The sequence below is a fragment of the Peromyscus eremicus genome, unplaced genomic scaffold (assembly GCF_949786415.1).
Source record: "Peromyscus eremicus unplaced genomic scaffold, PerEre_H2_v1 PerEre#2#unplaced_57, whole genome shotgun sequence".
Lineage (NCBI taxonomy): Eukaryota > Metazoa > Chordata > Mammalia > Rodentia > Cricetidae > Peromyscus > Peromyscus eremicus.
In genome coordinates this window covers 1,066,035-1,087,503 of record NW_026734301.1, presented here as the reverse complement: position 1 = coordinate 1,087,503, position 21,469 = coordinate 1,066,035, and the positions used below count along the sequence as shown (strand labels likewise).

Genomic DNA, 21,469 nt, shown 5'->3' with positions numbered 1-21,469 from the left:
ACTATAATGATATTCAGTAGAATTTCATACAAAAAACAAGGTAAATGTAAATTAACAACAAATAGGTTCTACTTTGTATATGAAACTGCTATGAATATTAATTTGTAAGATGATTTTCCTTGTATCAATCTTTTTCATCAATTGGAAAAGGTGTCTACTCTGTGCAATTTTGCAAATCTGATCACTAAGGACATACTAGTCATCTTATTAGAAAAGCATAGAGGTGCCTTTCTGCTCTCATAGTGCAAAGGATGTTTCACTGAACAAATACAATATCAACACCCATGCATTAGTGCTCAAGTCTGATGCTCTGTCCTGTAAGGCTCACAGGCAATAAAGAAACAATAATGAAACTTAATATTAAGTAACAGAGTCACAAGACTTTCCAAATGTTCATGTTTAGTCAGGTTCCAGGGTTCTTCACAGCCAAATATTAATTCACCAAAAGAAAGAAAAGGATATGCCACTTAAGATTACCTTTTCCTGAACGTGATGTGAACACCTGTGGAAATGCTCAATAAGAATCACAAGGCTTTATGTCACTCTTCCTAAGGAATAAAAAATGGTTAAAAGCATAAGTGAATAAACTGAACAAGGCCCATCATTTGGATCTGGAGCCAAAATCTTCTAGTCCAATGGGCATAAATCTAAATTGCAGTGAGTGACTGTCTTACTCTATTCTTTCCAAACCTAAAAATTTGTATTAGATTTTTAATGCTATAGATCTGCAAACTTTTAAATAATAGTTTTAAAATTCTTTGAGATTTTTATACATAAATAGTGTATTTTGATCATATTCCCCTTCATTTCTCCCAGATGGTTCCTGATCCACTCTGCTAATTCCAACATTACTAAATTCGTGCCTTTTGTTTTGTTTTAAATCATCTACCTAGGGCATATGCTCATGTGTTAGAGCCGTCACTGAGTTTGCTCAAACTACCTGGCATCAGCACCCTAAAGTAAACTGACTCTTCCTCCTCCAAAAGGCACCCACTGCCACCAGCTTCTCAGTTAGGGGTTTGGGCCAGTGAGCCCCTTTCTCTTCCATACTAGAATGTTGTCGGCTTGACCTTGGAGTTCATGAGTGCAGTAGTCCTGTCATGCCCAGAAGATCCTGTTTTATTTCAAGTATTGTAATATGCTACAAGAATTTCAGAGATATCAAACTTGACAAAAAATATGATTATGTGTTGAGAGGAATTCTGAAGAAAATGTTAATGTTCTTATTTTGACTTTTTTTTTATTATTTAAACTGCTTGGCCATTAGCTCAGGCCTATCATTGTCTAGCTCTTACTCTTATATTTAGCCCATTTTCATTAATCTATAATTTGCCACATGGCTCATGGCTTACTGGTACCTTACATCTTCCTTGTCCTAGTGGCGGCTCCAGGCGGTCTCTCCCTCTGCCTTCCTGTTCCCTCAATTCTCCTCTGTTAGTCCCGCCTATACTTCCTATCTGGCTACTGGCCAATCAGTGTTTATTTATACAGAGTGATATCCACAGCACTTCCCCTTTTCTTCTTTTTAAAAAAGGAAGGTTTTAACTTTAACATAGTAAAATTACATATAACAAAACAATTATTGAGCAAGAATTACAGTTACAATATTAAAGAAGATATCCTATCTATCTTTTATTTGTGAGTTTAAGGTTTTATATCTAACTTATCTTTTATCATAAATAAGGAAATTTGTAACTATCTAGCTTCAACTACATCAAAGACCTCAGAAGGATATAATATTACCTGAGAAATGGGAGAAGGATGCAAGCAACTTTCGGGAGTCTTGCAGGGTAGACAGAGACAGGTGACAGCCTGGACAGTCACCTCATGTTCCTTTGTAAAGTTGGGGCATTTGTCTTCAGCTCACAGGGCTAGAGTCTCTCGGCCATTTTTTTTTCAGTGTCCTATAGAATGCCTGGCAGTTTTCTCTGCGAAGCAGGAACCTGAAGGACCATTTTGTCAAGCAAAGTTCAGTGGTCATCTTTCTATGGGTCCTGTAAGTCCAGGTGATCAAGCAGTCCAGGCAAGAACAGTTTCTTGCCCAAATGGCTATTTTTGCCAAGGTGAAGATAAACTCCATATGGAGTGTCTTCGATGCCCATCCTCCTCTCTGAAGTAAATCCGGTGCTGTCAGGAGCAGACATGACTCACTGTCCAGGAAGTCTAAATTTTTAAAAATATTTTAAATGCCATATTCTGTAGGTCTTTGAAGTATTTGAAGATTACTTGTCTATCTGAAATATATTTATGTATACCTAGAAGACTTAACTAACATGGCTATAAGTATGATTATCATAGATGACTAGTTATTAATCTATTTAATTATCCATTCTAATCTAAATGAGTTACATAAACATAATACCTCAAACAAGAATAGCTATATATATATATATATATATATATATATATATATATACAGTATAACAAAATTAAGATTAATTTGACTTATTATACTCACACATGAGTTACAATTAAATGAATCAAGGCAGTACTGTATCATGAATTTGATTGTTGCTTTGTATACTTGAAAATGTTTAAGGTAATTTCCTCTCTCTACATAATTTCTAAAATTCAGAGTAAGAAGCTGAATGTACAAAAAGACCACTGGAAACTGAACTAGCGTACATCCATACTCTTGATATTTTACCGAGGAACTTTGGGTGACTTACCAGGCAGCCAGCTGTGTCTGTCATTCTAGGGTTTTGGAAGTTGCTTACAATGCATTTCCTATTTACTTAGATAATATTGTATCCTTCTAAGGTCTTTGATGTAGTTGAAGACTAGATAGTTATAGTTATAATTTTTCTTGGTTATAATAAAAGATAAATTAGATATGAAACCTTAAAATCACAAATATAGGATAAATAGAATATTATCTATTAATTTGACAAATATAGACGAGATATTACAACTATTATTCTTGCTTGATAATTGTTCTATTATATCTAATTTTACTATGTTAAAGTTAAAAACTTTCTTTTTAATTAGACAGAAAGGGGAAAAGCTGTGGGACAATGCTTTTGTACACTGGTTTAATAAAACACTGATTGGCCAGTAGTCAGGCAGGAATTATAGGTGAGGCAAGCTGACTAATGGAATTTTGGGAAAGGTCAGGAGTCACCAGCCACACAGAAAAAGCAAGATATGAAGGTAGAACTCAGAAAAGGTACCAAGACATGTGGCTAAAGACAAATAAGAATTATGGGTTAATTTAAGTGTAAGAGCTAGTCAGTAATAAGCCTGACCTAATGGCCAAGCAGTTTTAATTAATATAAGCTTCTGTGTGTTTACCTGGGTTTGATCAGCTGTTGAACCTCAGAACCATGGGAACCGGGTAGAACCAAGAAAACTTCAGCTGTACCTAAAGTCTTCCACTGTGACCCCAGAGGTTCATAAAAATGTCAACTTGGTGTGAAGTCACTTTTGGGTGAGGTATGAGACAGGGATGTAATAGCTATACCATGTGACATCAGCACATGGACATTCTACTGTATCATGGAGAGCCCTGGCATTCAATGTGATGTCACCAGTGTTGTGGCAATGCCAACTGTCATTGGGGCATTTGTGCAGTGTCTCATGTTTCACCTACAGACATGCTGACTAGACTGAACAGGATTCTTGGGAGACAGGATGGCGAGCACAGGGAGGCCAAAGGGAGGCAGAAGGAAGATGCCCTTCAGTCTCCATGTCACACATCAAGAAATAAATGGTTCTGGGGAAAGCACAGTGAGTCCTGGGAAAGGGATGGGGAGCTTCCTGAAGGAGGAAGGCTTCAGCTGATCCTTCTAGGAGTGGGGATAAGGGGGTGAGAGTTTCTGAGAAGCCATGGGCATATCCAGGTCCTCTGAGTTCTTCAAGAGCAGACCTAGAATTGAGGATTTTCATGGATAGTTTGGCAGAGAGCCAGGGATGGTCAAGGCTGCAGCTGTTCTGTTGAGGGCCCTCTGCTTTAACTCTGAGTGGGAAGGAAGCACAGAGGGACTAAAGAGGTTTCAGTAGCAGCCCTGCAACTCACACACACTGGATGTCTTTTGTCCTGTGTCACTAATAACAGGGAAAGTAAAGTCCCCTGGCTAGAGCTAGAGGTTCTCACATTTTAAATAACAACCTCTAGCAGGGCAGGAGCCACAAAGGATTGCTGCATGTCAGTGATCCCTAAGGTTTCTGAGTTCCTGCCCTCTCACTAGCCAGTCATCTTTCCTCTACCTTGAATACATGATTGAGACATCACTCTTCCTGTAAGTTTTTGTTCTTGGTGTCAGAGGGTTCACCAGTGGATGCCCAGTCCTTAGGTATTTTCAGTCATACCTTTCAATAGTTAATAACAACTTTGCTAACATCATGAAGGCTGGAATGTATTCTGACCTGCAGTATGGTGGGAATGAAGCCTCTGCAAATGGCACATTAAGCTATATGATGGATTTAGCCTTTGCTAATACAAAACAAAACAAAACAAAACAAAAAGAGATTTCTGGGCTACACGCTGCTTTGATAGAAACATAGACCCACTATTTCTGAGAATTGATGGCTCCCAGAGCTGGCGGAAAACATACTACCGCCATGTTGGGAAGCTAAAATGGGCGGAACCAACAGCCACAGCGCCAGCGCGTTTCAGGCTTAGAAGGCTACAGTTTAAAGCAATAGGCTCAACCAATATAAAAAAATAAGCCACATAAAGATGGCTACCACACAGAGAATCTGGATTATGTTCTCTTTGATATTCGTAACTGAAGAAAAACATTTGATTACAAAAGCTGTTAAATTATGCCAAAATATATATTTTAAAAGTACCTTGACTTCAAAATTTGGATGTAAGGATATGTTGCTTTGGAAAGGAGGCTCTGATTTTGTTTCCACAGAAAGCCAGAGGCTAAGGATTTGTTCAAGATTAAGAAACATCAGATTTGACCAGCCAAGTCCTCCTGAAAGGTCTCCGATGACACCATGGCCCTGATGATCCAACATCCAAAATGATTTCAAAGCAACTGGCTCAGACGACATACCCTCATGGACTATTTCATAATTCTAAAATTTTCTTTATGTCCCCATAAGATACAGCGCCCCCCTCCAGCAGGAAATAGTAAGAAAAACTACGCCCAAATTCCCAAATATACCAAGCTGACTTTGGAGATATATAAAGGTTAAAACCTTCCTTTTTAAGAAAAGAAAAGGGGAAGTGCTGTGGGATGGTCTGTATGTGAAGTGTGTTACTGATTGGTTAATAAATAAATCACTGATTGGCCATTGGCTAGGCAGGAAGTATAGGCGGGACAAAGAGAAGAATTCTGGAAAATGGAAAGCTGAGAGAGAGAGACACTGCCAGCCGCCACCATGACAAGCCGCATGGGAAGATCCCGGTAAGCCACGAGCCATGTGGCAAGGTATAGATTAATGGAAATGGATTAATTTAAGATATAAGAACAGTTAGCACGAAGCCTGCCACGGCCATACAGTTTGTAACTAATATAAGTCTCTATGTTTACTTGATCGGGTCTGAATGGCTATGGGACTGGCGGGTGAGAGAGATTTGCCCTGACCGTGGGCCAGGCAGGAAAACTCTAGCTACAGCTGAAGCGTTTGGAAAAAGATTCATCATTACCTGTGTGAATTATCATTTTTCTGACAGGACCCTAATAATCCTCCACCATCCCCATACATTGTAACTGCCCCGTGGATCTTCTCTGATGTGCTTATTCACCTCATGGAACTGATCTTCCTTCCCCATTATCCTGAACTAATTCCTTAGCATCATTTATTTCTCATCTTATTAGTTAGCGATCATCAGGATGAGAAGAGCCATTCCTGGGCAAAGTTTGGAAAATGAGTCTTGCCCTTCATACATGATGAACTACTGAATTAGAATGAACTAGATTCTAATGAATCAGAGAGATCTCTGGATTGGAAGGAGGGGGTGCTGAAGGCTTTCCCCTGTGTCTCAGAGAAGGCTTCTGGAAAGGGTGGCTTGGCTTTTGTTGAACTGGGAAGAATTTATTATCAGATAGGTAACAACCATTGGCAGTGACCATAACAGTTCCTTCTCTGGAAATTCTATTGTATCCCAGAGATCCCTTGGCATCTTCTGTGAAAACACCAGTGTTGTGGCAATGCCAACTGCCCTTGACTCATTCATTAAGTGGTTACAGGGTTCACCAAAAGACATGTTGGCAAGACTGAGCTCAAATGATTGGCAGAGGAAGCCCTGGTTTTCTAAGGAGAAGATGATGCCAAAATTGGACCTTATCTTAATGAGGTTCAGTAGCTGTAATCATCTGAAGCGATGGGCCTCTGTTGCTTCTCTTGGTCCCTAAAGAGCAGATCCAAAGTGGAGGATTTCTGATGGGTAGTTGGCAGGGGGACTAGGAATGATCAAGGAGGCAGCTGCTAAGTGGGTCCACTGTACCTGGATCTCTGTCCTCTTTGAGTTTCTGTTTGATTGGCAATGCTCCCAGCCACAGCCAGGGAAAGAACACCTTGTCGTTACTGGCTCAGTCAACAGGAACTTCTGTCCAGGAAGCAATATGCATCCATGTACCTCTGAAAACAGGATCCCTGACATCCCCCACACATACCCTGGTGCTTAACTGTTCACAGTATTGGGAAAAAAATTTCAGGTCTTTGTAGAGGCAGAATTATTTATCTGCAAAGATATCCTTTGGAGAAAAACAAAGTAATGGGGTACATGAAGGTGAGAAAGAGGTTACTGAGAGGCATGAAAGGCTTCCTGAGGGTTTGTGTCCTTCTCTGCTCTGGGTGAATGGTGACTGACCACTGATGACTTCCCTGCATCCTGTTTTTTTCTTCTCCTCATCACCTGCTGCCATTTTCCTTTCACCTTTGCCTAACCTTGGTTCAGCTAACCTTGTCCTTGGAGCTTGGCATGGACTTTATTCCCTGAGAAATTCTGAACTTCAGAGGAGCTTGTGGCTGCATCTCAGCCCAGCAGAAGTCCCACAGCTATGCTGAGGTGTGAGAAGAGGCTGTCTCAGTGCACCCCTTAGACTCATCATACTCTAAAGCACCCACTCCATGTTGTGTCTGCAGCACTCAGAACCTGCTTTTATTCCAAACTTCTTCATACTGAGTAAAAAAAGCCTGATGGAGGGTTAGAAGAAATGAAAACTCTCAGACATTGATAGAAGTGTAAGATGGTGCAGCCGTGTGAGAAGCTATGCACAAATATTCAGAAAGTTGAACTGCAGACCCTGCGTGGACCATTGATTCAGAATGGAAAGTAGGTGTCCTCAGAGAATAGGGGACAACAGGGTTACAGCAGGACTCATCAGAACACCTCCAGCTAGAAACTATTCAGATGCCCATCTTTGATAAGGGAAAATATACAAGGTGGTCCATGGAATATTGTGAAGCATGGAATAATACATGCAATCATTTGGATGTGTGTTAGTCAACCTTCTGTTACTCAAAGAAATCCCTGACACAACCATCTTACTTGAAAGAAATGTTAACATAGACTTCTGATTTTATAGGTTTTCTAGTTTTCTGAGCATGTTACTTTGGGCCTAAATTGAGGTAACCTGTGGTATAGAGAGCTTTCATAGGAGAAAGCTGCCCTCCTTGGAGGCACTGGGTAGCACTGAGAGAGAGCAAGGGGCTGGTCCACTGCCATCCAGTGGTCCTGTGCTGGGGAACTAAGCCTTCAATGCACAGACAGGGAACTTGCTAGGAGAGCTTGAATTACTGGTCAAGGAACCCTGGTGTTCACCTGTCTGTGTACAGGTTTATAAGGCAAGCACTACATTGACTGATCTGCACACTGAGTTCTTCTTCCAGATCACCAGGCATGCATGTGTTATACAGACACACAGGCAGGCAGAACACCTGCACATTTAAAGTAAAAATAAAATGAAAAATTATGAAAACAGAGTAAAAGTACATAATCTTCTCCACATCCCTGTGCTCAGAGCATCCTGTGTTTTCCTGACTCTCGGCTGAAATGTGGGTAGGGGGAGTGTGGGTTAAGGAAAGTTAACTTCTCCATAGTGTACCAGGTGGTCTTCTTACCTTAGTGTTATCTGGGAAACTAAACATAGATGTAATGTAGTATGCCTATATGTATGCATCCACATACATGTGTGTGTTCAATTGTGTGTGTGTGTGGTGTGTGTTTGTGTATGTGCATGTGTGTGTATGTACAGGGGTGCAGGAAATCCTCTCCTAAAAACACAATCTTCTAATGAGCAGGAACATCAAAGACTTGGGGAAAATCTTCAGTCCCTGATGAAGCAGAGGGAGCTGCTCACCCGGCAAAGGGACTTGGCAGTAAAACTGCAGCAACACTTCACTGTGTCCCAGATGAGGTAGGAGCCCAGGCTTCCAGAAGCAGGTAGATCCAAGTGGGTCCACTGTACCTGGATCTCTGTACTCTTTGAGTTTCTGTTTGATTGGCAATGCTCCCAGCCACAGCCAAGGAAAGAACACCTTGTCGTTACTGGCTCAATCAACAGGAACTTATGTCCAGGAAGCAATATGGTTTCTCCTTGGTCTTATGGGCATTGTGTCCCCTTCTTCCCTTCTGAGACCTCTAGTATCCTCTGAATCCATCTCTTAGATTAGATCTTCCCACAAATGTTCACATGGCATCCAGAAACCTAGAGAGGGTCATTAATCATGAAGGAAAGTGTTTTCTCCTGCAACTTTATTTTCCATCAGGAACATCACGTTTAGAGATTAGTGTCTACACTTTGGCAGATGTGCATACTGTGGGAGCCCATTCTCGGGTTCCTTGTGGCTTTACCCAGCAGGTCCGAATAGAGGATGATTAGGACCACGGGCCTAAGTGCAGGTGTCTGAGATGGTCTGCACTTGGCTGTGCTGGGAGGAGGTCTTTTGCTCCACCCCTTGGTGTCTCTATAAAAACCCTGGGGCAGAGACAGTCGGGGCCCGTTGGAATAGGTTCCAGGCCCTCTCGAGGCTATCCTTTATTTTCTATCTGTTTATCTCCGCGATATTCTCCGCAATAAATCCTTCTATCTAATATTTCCTGCTGCTCGCACTCAAGAAAACTCTGGGGAACTGTGGGGGTGGTTGGGTAAACGCCCCACAGAATGGCGCCCGAACAGGGACTAAAGAAAAAGGAAAAAAGGGACTAAAGAAAAAAGGGGGGACTAAAAAAGAAGGGGGGACTAAAGACAAATGAACAGGGACTAAAGACAAAGTAATAGGGACTAAAGATAAAGGAAAATAATAGTTTTATTACAGAGTTTTTGGCGAAAGTGCTGAGTTCAGCCCTGCCAGTGGATGAGGCATGCTGGTGTTATGGAAAATATATATTTTTTATATATATATTTTTGAGAGGCAGGGGTTTTATCCTCGAGAGAAAAGGAAAGCGGACTGGAAGGATGTCCGATGCTGCAGCGAAATTCTCTTCTGTCAAAATTTTCTATCTTCTATCCCTTTCTCAATTTCTATCTGTGAAAAATAAGTATAAGGCATAGGGTAGTAAAATAGTGTAGGGAAAACTTAGAAGTGTAAGATTGTGTAGGAAAAAATAAGTAAGGCAACTAGACAGAAAAACTCGTCAATTTTCTAACTTGGGGGCTCTGAATGCAAACTGGGGGAAAAATCTTTCTTTGGGCTATTTGGGTAGTAAAAAAGCTCTTCTTCGAGCTTATGGGGAAGAATAAGTTTCCTATGGAAGCTTTTGACCTGGGGCAGCTGAAATGCTAAGTCCAAGCAGCAGGAGAAAGTGATTTCTCCCTGAGGCAAAAATGGGGGTGTAAAAAGCCAAAAAGTTTAAAGTTGGGAAGTTTTGGGTAAAGTTGCTCTTTCTCTTGGGGGGAAAAAAACCTTTCTCTTAAAGCTTTTCTTGGAAAATTTGGGGGAAAAAACTCTAAAAAGCCTTCATCTTTCTCAAAAGCTCTCAAACTTAAAAACTAAAGCCTTTAACTTTCTCTCAAGGGCAAAAATTAGAATCACCTGAAGATATTAGTATGGGGACCACCTGTGATTAGCTCTAAGGGAAAAACAACAAACCTCTTAAGACAGCAAAACCTCTAAGTTCTGTTTTTCAAGCCTTAAAAATTGTCCCTGCAATGCAGGAGGCAGGGACAAGTTCCTAAAAACCTCTTGTAAGCTGTGTCTCTTCAAGCTAGTAAAAGACAGTGGGTCAGAGTACCCTGAGGGAAACGCTTGGGAGAGTGTGGGTAAAGAGCTACAGAGAGCCCAAAAGGGCCAGAAACTTTACCTGAGAAAAGCAAAAAAGCCAAGCTTTTCAGTTACAGTGGAGCTGAGGCATCAAGGGTTTTGTTTAAAAGCAAAAAAGCCAAGCTTTTCAGTTACAGTGGAGCTGAGGCATCAAGGGTTTTGTTTCTGAGTGAGCATTTCAGAATGAAAAGGTGCTCCTAATCGTCCTAATGCAAAGATCCCCTGAAGCATGCAAACTGTTAGCATTGTATCCTCGCTTCTGACCAAAAACCCAGAGGTGACTGGCCAGCATCTCTGAGTTGGGGTGCATTTCGGGGATACTAGGGTTCCTGCAGTTGTAAACTTCCTGGAGCATAGAGCTGAGGCAGGAAGGTGCAGGACCCAGGGGAAGATTGCTAATGAACAAACAAAACTAAAGCCAGTGGGAACAGCACAGTTGCCTGCTCTCCTACAAATCCCGAGTTGGTAGGTCCACAGCTGCAAAAAGAAATCTGAGAAAAAAGCTTTCCTATCAGTAAGGACCTTTCTGGGAAAACAGTAAAGCTGAACTGTGTCTGAAGCAGTTGTGCTGCTGAGTCAGAACGCTGTCTGGGGAAAGAGCCCAGCCAGGGCAGAACAGCACTATCCAGGAGTAAAGCTTTCTTTTCTGTCAGAGAAAGCACCTCTTTGAGAAAAGCTTTGTTTCAACTGACTCCCCTGAGATGAGGGAGTGTAGCCCTGAGGGGTGATTGCCTCTGGCATAAGCTCTGTCCTTGAGCACCCAGACAAGCAAACGCAACCCACTGGGGGACTGGGTCAGGTGAAGGCCTGATGAAGTAAAACACCTGTCCTAGTGGGAGTTTAGAGATGGCAAAAACCTCCCTTGTTAGACTTTCAATCTGTACGCTAACCACACAGACCCTGAAAACAGACAAAAAACCCCTACCTTCAGTAGCAGGGAAAGCCGCCACTGTAGTGTCGGAAACTGTTTCTGGGGTAGAGGGGATAAACTGAGACCAAACTGGGAACTGTCTGGGAAAAAGACTCCGAAGAAACAGAAGGGACATATTCCTCCCCAGAAAATACATGACCTGTGAAAAGCTGCTAGAATTTGAGGCAGATTCCGGGGGAGAAAAAAGGCCCCTACCTCCAAAAGCAGCTAGGAGGGGAACAGAGCCGCAGACAGATACCTGAAGCTCTGCATCTGGGGAAGGGAGGAACAAGCAAAATGAGATAGATCAGTGGGAGAAAATCTCTCTGAAAGAGCTATGGAAAAGCTGTTGTACATGATCTTGTTTTTCACTGACTGGCTAAAACACAAGCCCCTAGGAAAGTTGCTATCAGAAATGCCAGCCTCAATGCCAGCTAACGAGGCAGGTGTGGTTCTGATTTGGGGCCAGTGTTGGATGAAGGAGAAACACCTGTTAAAGCCAGTTGAGGCGAGAATAGAAATCTCCCAACGTGCCATAACTGAAAATGTAAAATGCTTGTTCAAATCTCCCGTTGCAAAAGCAAAAAACTTTGTTCAAACCTCCCAGGCAAGAATTTGTAAGCAAGTCTGGTAAAAAAGAACTTAGAAGTTGACTCTCAGACCCGAAAAGAACTATGGGAAATGACTGATGGAAAAATGATATAAAGGACTGATATAAGGGACTGATATTATTATGGACTGATATAAGGGAAATGCATTCTGGGAAAGGTAGTTTTTTCCGCTAAAGATGGTGACATTGCCCTGAAACACGTTTGTCAGCTCGAAAATATGTTCATGGTAAATTTAAAATTCAGCTTTTAAAAGAATAAGGAGGAAAATCATCTAAGAGTTTTAAGTGTCAGTTCCAATGAAATATTGAAAGGATATGGAACTAGGCACTTTGTGGTTTGGGGGTTGGTAAAATGCCTTATTTACCCTAATAGCTGTGCAAAGTTTTTACGGTAGTTGGATGGCAAAAGGCTACCTTTAAGAGCAAACAAGCCACTTTAAAATCCTTAAGACAGCAAGAGAGAGCAGTTTATACACTGAACGTTGTCTTAGATATGAAAAAACTTATGTGAAATTAAAAGTTATTTACCTCTTGAACAAAGAACCTGCAATGAGTGATTCCTTTGCAAATCTAATTAAGAGGATAAGAAACAGGCATTCAAAAAAATGACTGCTTTATAGATGGGAAACAAACTTCAGAAAAGCTCTCTTACAAGAGTTGCTTCACCTGAAAGTTCCTTATAAGAAATCAATGCTAAATCACAGCTGCTAATAACATCAGTAGTTAAAGCTAATAAAATGAAAATGCTAAATCCTGAAAATGCTTTTTCTCAAAGTAAGCTAATGAAGGATATGTTTCATGAAAGAACATCTATGTTCTTGACTCCTTTGAATAGTAACAGTTTTGGTGAAAATATTGGAACTAACAACAATCCAGTCAAAATGTTTCAATAAATTCAAGATGCTATTCCACAAAAGAAAGCTGCCATGCTTTGTGGGCCATATTAGAGTTCACTCCAGTCTTCCTGGTCCTTTAGCTGAGGGTAATGAGAAATAGAAAGAACCCTGCTTGGGATTATGGAAGGGTACTAATCCTGTGTTAATATGGGGTCTAGGACATGTTTGTGTTTTTTCACAAGAGGAGAATGAAGCTCGGTGTTTACCGGAGCGTCTGGTAAGGAGCGTGGAACTAAGAAAGGTCAGCTCCAATGACGTTCCTACAAAGGAACCAGAATGAAAGTGGCTCGATCAGTGTTTCTGAGGTTTTGTCACTGGTTGATGCAAACAGTGAGGAAATAGAGTTCGGAGCTGTGCCACTTTTGGCTTTACTAGCTCCTTTGGAAAAATACGTTATATCGCCTAATAGCTGTGCGGTATTTGGCAAAGACCTTACAGCAGCTAAATATGGTAATTTCACCCTCAGTATGAAATGAAGTTTTTTCGGTAGAGCAAACCAAGAGTACTGCTATAATAGAAACATTTGTCTGAATTGAAGCACTTAGGGGAACTATTATGAATTTGGGTGAAGGGACAGCCTCTAGTTAAACACCGTCTACCACTGACAGTGCATCTCTGCTGGGTCTGGAACGGCTGAGAGAACTGGCAACTTTGGAGTGTGGCGTCATCCTGGGAAGGTTACAGTCCCCTAGCAACAACTATCACAATTCTATAACAACAACACTCACTAAATCCCAGTGCTTTATAACAAAGCTGACTATAAACTCTAAACTTTAGAAATGATGTACGTACTTCCTGTCTAGTTAAGAGAATCTGTCTAATAGAGATAGTACTAATAATTTAGAGTAAGAAATAGAAAAAGAAGAAAATAAGATATGTGAGTTTGTAAAAATTATCTTGTTAGATCTGTGTTAAGAAATCTTTAGGTGTTTGCTAAGTTAAATATATGCTAATGGTAGCCCTGTATAAGTTTGTAAAATAGATCTATAGAGTTCCTTTAAGAAAATAAGCTTGCAAGAAATATCTAAGGTAGTCTAAGACGTGTAGTAATAAGCTTGTAAGAAGTAAAGATACTAATTGTAAATGTAAGTTTAAATAAGAAATATGATAAGTATATAAGAAATATATTTGCTAAAGTAGTTCTGTAGTTTCCTTAAGGAGTATAAATAAGTAGATGTTAATGTGTTATATGTGAGTTTGTAAAAACATGTAAATGTTGAATATGAATCTAAATGCAAAAAATGTTATATGTGAGTTTGTAAAGTGTAAATGTTAAGTGTGAGTCTATTTTTAATGTATATGGTGAAAGAACCTGAGACACAGAAGGTAGTGTCCTACTAGACTGCAAAGCAGGCAGTCTGAGCGGTTTTTCAAAAGCTCCAAAAGCCGCTAAGAAGCTAAGAATGGCGGACGCCAGAACCAGCACAAGGCATCCGCAGCTGAGATCCGTGGAAAATCGACGCAACACAGAAAAACCTGAGCTAACATCAAAAAATGGTGCAGTTTAGACTACTACTGTCTAAAAAGGTCGGTCTGTGAGAACAAAAGTTGCAGAGACGCTTGTTTGAACTAAAATTGTTAACTGCAAAAAGTTTTGGTTGTAAAAAGTCTCTTCATATTTGGAAGTGAAAGCCTGATACCAGAATTTATTTCTTGTTTGAACTTTTTGAACTTAAAATGAGATAAAATTACAAAAAGACTTTGGTTATGAATTTCTTCATATTTGGAAGGCTCATACCAGAATTTATCATTTGAATTTTGGGACTTAAGAAATGAAATGAACAATAGAGATTTCATTGCAATGGGACAATTTTGAGTTTATTCATAAAAAAATGGAACTGTTTAAATGAAGAAATTTATTATTTCTACCTAGAGTCAAGATGCAGTTTTGTGTATGCATATATGCTTTATTAATTGGTGATTCATGAATTGTTTTGTGGAACTGTTTATGTAAAAAAGAAATTACTTACAGAACTGGTTTTGTGTTACAAATGGAACTGTTTAAATTGAAACGTTTGGGTTTTCTAACTAGGCTTGAGATTTTGCTTAAATTATAAAGAAAGGGGGAAGAGTTAATATTCCTTAGTCTAATTTCAAAAGTTGTTTGAGGGATTAATGTCATGTTTTTGTTAGTAAGAAATGCAAATGGGGTATATTAAGAGACTACTTTTAAAGTGTAAAGAGTTTTATTAAGAAACTGCTTTTGGATGTTTTGCTAAGTTTTCAAAGTGTTAATGGTTAGATTGAGAAGATTGCTTTTCAATATGGGTTTGTAGGAATTGTATGAGTTTGGGTTCTTCTAACTAGGTTTGAGGTTTTCTTTAAAAAATTATAAAGAAAAGGAGGAGCTATGAGATTGAATTATGTTTGCAGAACCCTATTGATATTAATGCACCCTGGTTTTGTGGAGTTAAGGAAATATTTAAGTTTGATGTGAATACATCGAAGTTTTTCCTATGTTCTGTTAACAAGAAAATTCAAATGATTGAGTTAAAGTTGTAAGACGGAGAAAATTGTTAACTATATATAGCACCATATATGCTAATTCAAATGGTTCTGTTAAGAGTTTGCTTTGAGTTGTAAGATTGAGAGAATTGTGACTATGTATAGCAATATTTATGTTAACCTGTTAATGGTAATGATGAAGCTAAGGGATTCTTTAAGTTTGTAGCCGCCTTAAGAGTTTTGGCTTAGAAAGGGCTTGAGGCAGCTAAGACTGCTGTAGTCACCTTGGACCTAATTCAAAAGAGAAATGCCATCTATATCATCCTCTACTCCCATACTGGGAGGTGTAACAGCTATGGAGATTGCTGTAAGCCATTAATAGTTTTTTTTATATATTAAGAAAGGGGGACCTGTGGGAGCCCATTCTCGGGTTTCTTGTGGCTTTACCCAGCAGGTCCGAATAGAGGATGATTAGGACCACGGGCCTAAGTGCAGGTGTCTGAGATGGTCTGCACTTGGCTGTGCTGGGAGGAGGTCTTTTGCTCCACCCCTTGGTGTCTCTATAAAAACCCTGGGGCAGAGACAGTCGGGGCCCGTTGGAATAGGTTCCAGGCCCTCTCGAGGCTATCCTTTATTTTCTATCTGTTTATCTCCGCGATATTCTCCGCAATAAATCCTTCTATCTAATATTTCCTGCTGCTCGCACTCAAGAAAACTCTGGGGAACTGTGGGGGTGGTTGGGTAAACGCCCCACAGCATACAGCAGCCTACTGCTGATTGCTGGCTCTCTGCAGTGTTTATCAGTTTCTCATGAGAAGATTTACTCTGGTCATAAACAGAGTAGGAGTTGACAAGCTAATCCCATGCAGGGGTCTGGGCTGTAGGAATCATCAGAGCCTTCTCTGCATTGCTGTGTAGGCTCCACTAGAGGGCAGGCATAGAGTTTTCCAGGAGGTTCACATTCACCTGGTATCTAATCAAGACCAGGTACATCTTTCCTGACCTGTGCCTCAGACCTTGTCATACTGATATTTCTCCAAAATGATGTCTTTGGACTGTTGAAGAAACATGCTGTTTTTTTCTAATCCAGCACAGTGTGTATTTTCCAGTTCAACTTCTATCAGTTTTTAAAAGTTGAGGAAAAAATCCTGCCCAGGTGTTCTCTGACACTTTTCCGTTGGTGAAGCAGGGAATGAACTCGGATGAAAGGTAATGCTGATTGTCTAGCTGTGTAGATCTGGTGGGGGCACAAAAGCTGACATGGCAGGTCCCCACCAGGCTTGTGTCCCATCTGTCTTCCTCCCCTAGGTTTGAAAACCTCCAGCAGGAACTGGGGCAGACCACAGCCCAGGATGAGAGCCTCCTGCAGATGGAGCTGCTGAAGCAGAAACACTATGTCCCAGGCAAGTCAGCCACCATTGAGCCCCATCCCCAGCAGCCAGGGTATTCATGGGGTGTGTTTCCTTCCTTAACTTTTGTTTACTAGAGATTAATAGGTCCTGATTTTCTTGCCAGTGGCACAGCAAAACTGTTTCTGAATCATATTTTCTTTACTGATTTTACCTGACAGCACCTGTTAAGAGTACTGAGAAGGCTGGAGGAAGCCAGAAACACCTTGAAGGCATGACATTCTACACTCCAGGTTCAAGGCCTCCTCAGAAAATGCCACCTCTTTTCAGCTTTGAACTCAATAGTGAGGCAAATATCAACCTACCATCAGGGGATCCAGCCACAATCTGATCCACGTCTGTTGGCTCACTATCCTTGGAGAAAAGTTTGTGTCAGAAATGAGTATAATATCCAGAGAACACAACACAAATTACTAAGATCCCTGAGTCCATATGTGATGGGCAAGTGTTGCTGAAGATAATTTACTACAGAGAATAAGCCAGTTCCTCACCTCATTTACTCTTCCATAGTGAAATTCCAAAGGAAACTGAAATTTGTTTGTTTTATTTTTTGTTTTATTTCTTGGGATATTTATGCTTTGGTTTTGTGTTTTCTTCATTTTGTTTAAGGTTGTGTTAATTTTTGTTATTTCTTTTATTCTTGTCATTGTTTTAATAGTTTGCTAAGGCTATACACTGTATATATTGATGCTGTTTTGAAAGCCCACATTGAATCAAATGAATGTATTTTTGTGAATAAAATTCAATTTCAAACTTTTCACTCTAAGATTCTTCTTTAGTCAGATGAGGTTTCACACTTCTGTAAACCAAGAACTCACAGGCTTGTATTTATCTCAGTAAGTTCCAGGAAGCTTGGGCTGCACAAGGATTTTCCATTCATGGGTCTCAGGGCTACACAAGGGGATTGCACCTAGGATGTGGATGGCATAGCCTACTACATGGACACCCACTACATAATAGAAAAACTAGATATATTGTATATTTGAGGTCGTATATTTAGCTACCAGTAAACTGTGGTACACTGTACACACATGTTCAAGAAATCATCATGTAGACCAAATTAAAGAGAAACAAAAATATTTTGCTCCAGGCTTCTCTGGAAATGAGAACATTCATTAAAATTGTATAAACAAAACCAGGAAATGAAAATCATTCTGCCTCTGGTTTTCTTGAAATATAACATGAGTGGCAACTGAACAGCAGAGATCATTTCCTGCATAACATGTTGGGACTTTTTTTTTTGTGATGCTTTTCTTTATACCTATGGGGTTTTTTGCCACTGCGTACATGCAATTCCCACAGAGGCCAGGTGAGGGCAGATTCAACCAAGAATTTAATTTAAAAAGGTTTGTTAGCTGTCCTGTGGGTCTTCTGAGACAGAAATAAATGCTCTTAATGGATGAGCCATCTCCCCAGTCCCTGCAATTGACCTTGTCCTCCCATCCATGTGTGCTGTATTAGGTGAATCGGATCACTCCCCACCAAAGACTGAAGTTTCTTGAAAACTGTAGGGACAGGCATGCTAAATTGTCTTAGGCTGCCACACATCCATTCTGGGTTCTCTCATAGGTTCAGGATCCTGCCCCAGTCTCACTGACTGTCAGAATGGAACAGATTTCCTAGATCTCTTCTAGGTTGACAACACCTATGAAGCCTGTCTGATGAAATGCAGAATTGAGAAGACCCTCCTGGGGTTGGAGGTAGGATGAGGAATCCCTCTTGATGGTCCATATAAGCAATGTTGGGAGGAAATTATGACTAGGTGGAGTGGATGGAGGCTTATTCAGGGGCCACATGTCTCTGGTGCAGAGTGATTCTGTGAAATTTATAACTGAGATAAGGCTGTTGTGAGGCCCAAACTACTCTTAAAGTTCTATACATATCTGGTGTACTGGTCAAGATTCTGTGGGGTAACAACTTATAGAATGCATTTCTATATATACAGAAGGCTATTTTTTAGAATGACTTAGAGGCTTTGGTCCAGCTAATTTATCACTGGCTGGTTATGATGGCAAAGACCAAGAATCCAGTAGTTGCTCAGTCCACTACGCTTGATATCCTAACCCATCAGTAGTATAGTCTGGAATCCCAAAGAAGTTGGCTCCAATACCAGTGAAGGTATGGACTTCCTAGCAAGGAAAGAGCAAACAGCTAAAGAGCAAAAACTCCCTTCCTCCATTTCTGTAGAGGCATTAGAGGCAAGCTCTGCTACCAATCTTAGGAGTCTCACAAGAAGACCAAGTTATACAAGTCTAAAATATATGCAGAGGGCCTGGATCAGGTCCATGCATGATCCCTGGTTGGGGGTTCAGGCTCTGAGTCACTATGAGCCTAGGTTAGTTAGTTCTGTGGGATGCTTTTGGGGCTCCTGATCCCACTGGCTCCTACAAATGTTAATTGTTCATTCATTATTTTATGTACATTGGTGTTTTGCCTTCATGTAAGCCTGTGTAAGGGTGTAGAATCCTCTGGAACTGGAGTTACAAACAGTTGTGAGCTGCATTGATTTTTTCATTATTTTAAAAATTATTTCATATGATGAGTATATGGAAATTTATTGGTGGGGATTTAAAATGATAACATATATCCATTTACTTATTTAGAAAGGATAAAATACATATATACATATATATGATAGAGAATGAACATACAATACACACCATGACATTTTGACATTCTGTTCATATGGAGGTCAATGAACAAATTAGGAGGAGTAAGCTCTTTCCTTCCACCCAACTAGTCATCTCATTGGCCCTTCTCTGGTACTTTACATGATCAACTTGTGGCTTTCTGCCTTAGAAGATTTTCTTGTGGTTTGAAACTTAAAGAATATTTTAATATTAATGTGCATTAGGAAATATTTGTGCATAATTTTGTTTCAAATGATTGATACACTTAATAACTTTTCACCCTAGGGGTAAGAATTCTTGATGGGAGGAGGGTTGCTGTGTGTCTAGCTTGAAGAAACTGCTAGTCCAGAGTAATTCATGGGAAAAGGCAAAAGTGAAGTTACTCTGCCATGCAGGTCAGTGAGTTCACTGGAAATAACCAGTGAAAAAGCACCAAGGAAGGTTCCAGAGTGAGTCATTGAAATGCCATGTTCCTTCTTGGCATTGTGCTTTGAGAATCTGTCCTATGTACCCCATGAACTTCTCTGGACTAAGACTATTGGTCACTAATGCTCTGCAGGCCCCTCTTGACAGTTCAGGTTTTAGCATTTAACCAGTTATAGCAATCATCACATAGTTATCCAAATATAACATTCTTACAAAAGTCAAAATTTCCAAGGCACTTCAGACGTTAAATAGCCTTCATGTTTACTAAACATTTTAGAATACTAAGGTCTCAACGACTTAGTAAAAAACATACCAGTTAGATGAATTACCTTGTATATTTTCATCTCTAGATACTTTTAAACATGAATTTCTGAAAAATTGATGCAAAATGACATGCACAGTACATGATATACTGAGGTTCTTCTTAAATGCACTTCAGAATCAAATATGAGCATAATCATTAATTATACCCAGAACTTTAGCTTTATTTCATACTTGATGATATTCAGAATAAGCTATATCAAAACATGGTGCTTGACATAGGTAGGTATTTGAGTGGATGAATGAATGTGAGGAAGGAGTCGGATCTTCCCCTGAAACTGCTCATAAAACCTAGAAAGGATTTCCTGACAATTTCCTGAAGCAGGTCAGAAGCACCACATGTCCCTCCATGGAGGAAAGGTGCAGCCTCATATCTGAAGACTGATGAAGGCACACAGAGAGGACATGATCCAAAAGCCCTCACTATTTGCCATTCATCTGCTTGACTCCTATTGCTTTCATTTTGATACACTTTTCATATCATTCCACTTTCCATCAACTCTAGAATAAACTCTCAGGTCTACTACATGCTCTAAAAGGCACAGTGCTGGCCCTGAGCAATGGTGCATGTCCATGGCTCAATGCCATGCTGCATGGGTGAAATGACTAGGCCCACAAGGAGTTGAGTATCAGGAAATGCCCCCGAAGTGAGAAGGGTAAGGGTATTGGGACATATGGGGGAATACATAAAGGCATCATTTTGTGGTATGGAAAGAACTCAGGTGAACATGAAGGCTGTAGACCACTCCAAGGATCAGGACCATAATGAAATCTGGAGTAAGGGCCCATCTGTTCTGGAGCCGTGTGCACCTCTGTCCCTACACGTTGTAGAATTTGGGGACAGAAGCCTGATATGAGACCAGATGAGTGTTTGGAAGACTCCCTTTCTTTGGTAGCCTTGTTCAGGTCTCTTGCTGCCTGCAGGTCAGTAATTCCTCTTGAGATGACCTCCACAGCAAGACTGATGCCCTTTCGCCATCTCCATGTGCTCCAAGGGTCACTCTGACTTGTGCATGGGATGGTACCCCATCTTTAAACTAAAGAGTGTTCTGGGACTCCAGAGGCTTTAGGCACAAGGGAGATGTTGGTGTGCTTACTCTTCATGTTGAGACTTTAGGCACAAGTGAGATGCTGGTGTCAAAGACTTTATTCCTGTCTTTCACACTTGGAAGCCTGGCTAGGGGTGGCATAGACCAGGAAATGAGAACTGTTCAAAGACAGCGCAGGCATGTACAGGGGTAACAGCTGCTCTTATACCCTCATACATATCAAACAGTGTGAGTGAGAGATAACTCTTTCCATCTTTTCCCTGTTAGATGGAAGCTCATTAGGTTGGGTCCAAGAGGGACCTCTCCAAATGAGCGCGGTGCCTGGATTGGTTCACAGGGGTCTGGGATTCAGGGTTAGAGGGTCCCCAGGGCAAGTGACAGTGAGGGGGGGGATGGATGGCAGCTGATGATGCTGTGTTCATCTTCTTTCATCTCCCCTGTATACTGTGGCTGGGCTTCAATACTATATGCTTTTATATTTAAGAAATTTGATACTGATTAAGTGAAGTCCAAACTTTTGTTGTTAATGTACATTTAATGTACCTGACTTTTTAAATTGCAAATTAGAATATTTGTTTAATATTGTTTGAAAATATGGACATTTACGGATTC

The 21,469-nt window shown here is 40.5% G+C and overlaps 1 long non-coding RNA gene across 1 annotated transcript in view; it reads left to right on the top strand.

Moving 5' to 3' along the window:
* The first annotated feature begins 8,246 nt into the window (after positions 1 to 8,246).
* Positions 8,247 to 21,469, top strand: part of LOC131901220 (uncharacterized) — a 37,887-nt gene continuing 24,664 nt past the window's right edge. Inside the window, exons 1-2 of the long non-coding RNA XR_009376437.1 lie at positions 8,247 to 8,315; positions 16,331 to 16,429. This is a non-coding gene — a long non-coding RNA (uncharacterized LOC131901220). The remainder of the gene's footprint in view (positions 8,316 to 16,330; positions 16,430 to 21,469) is intronic.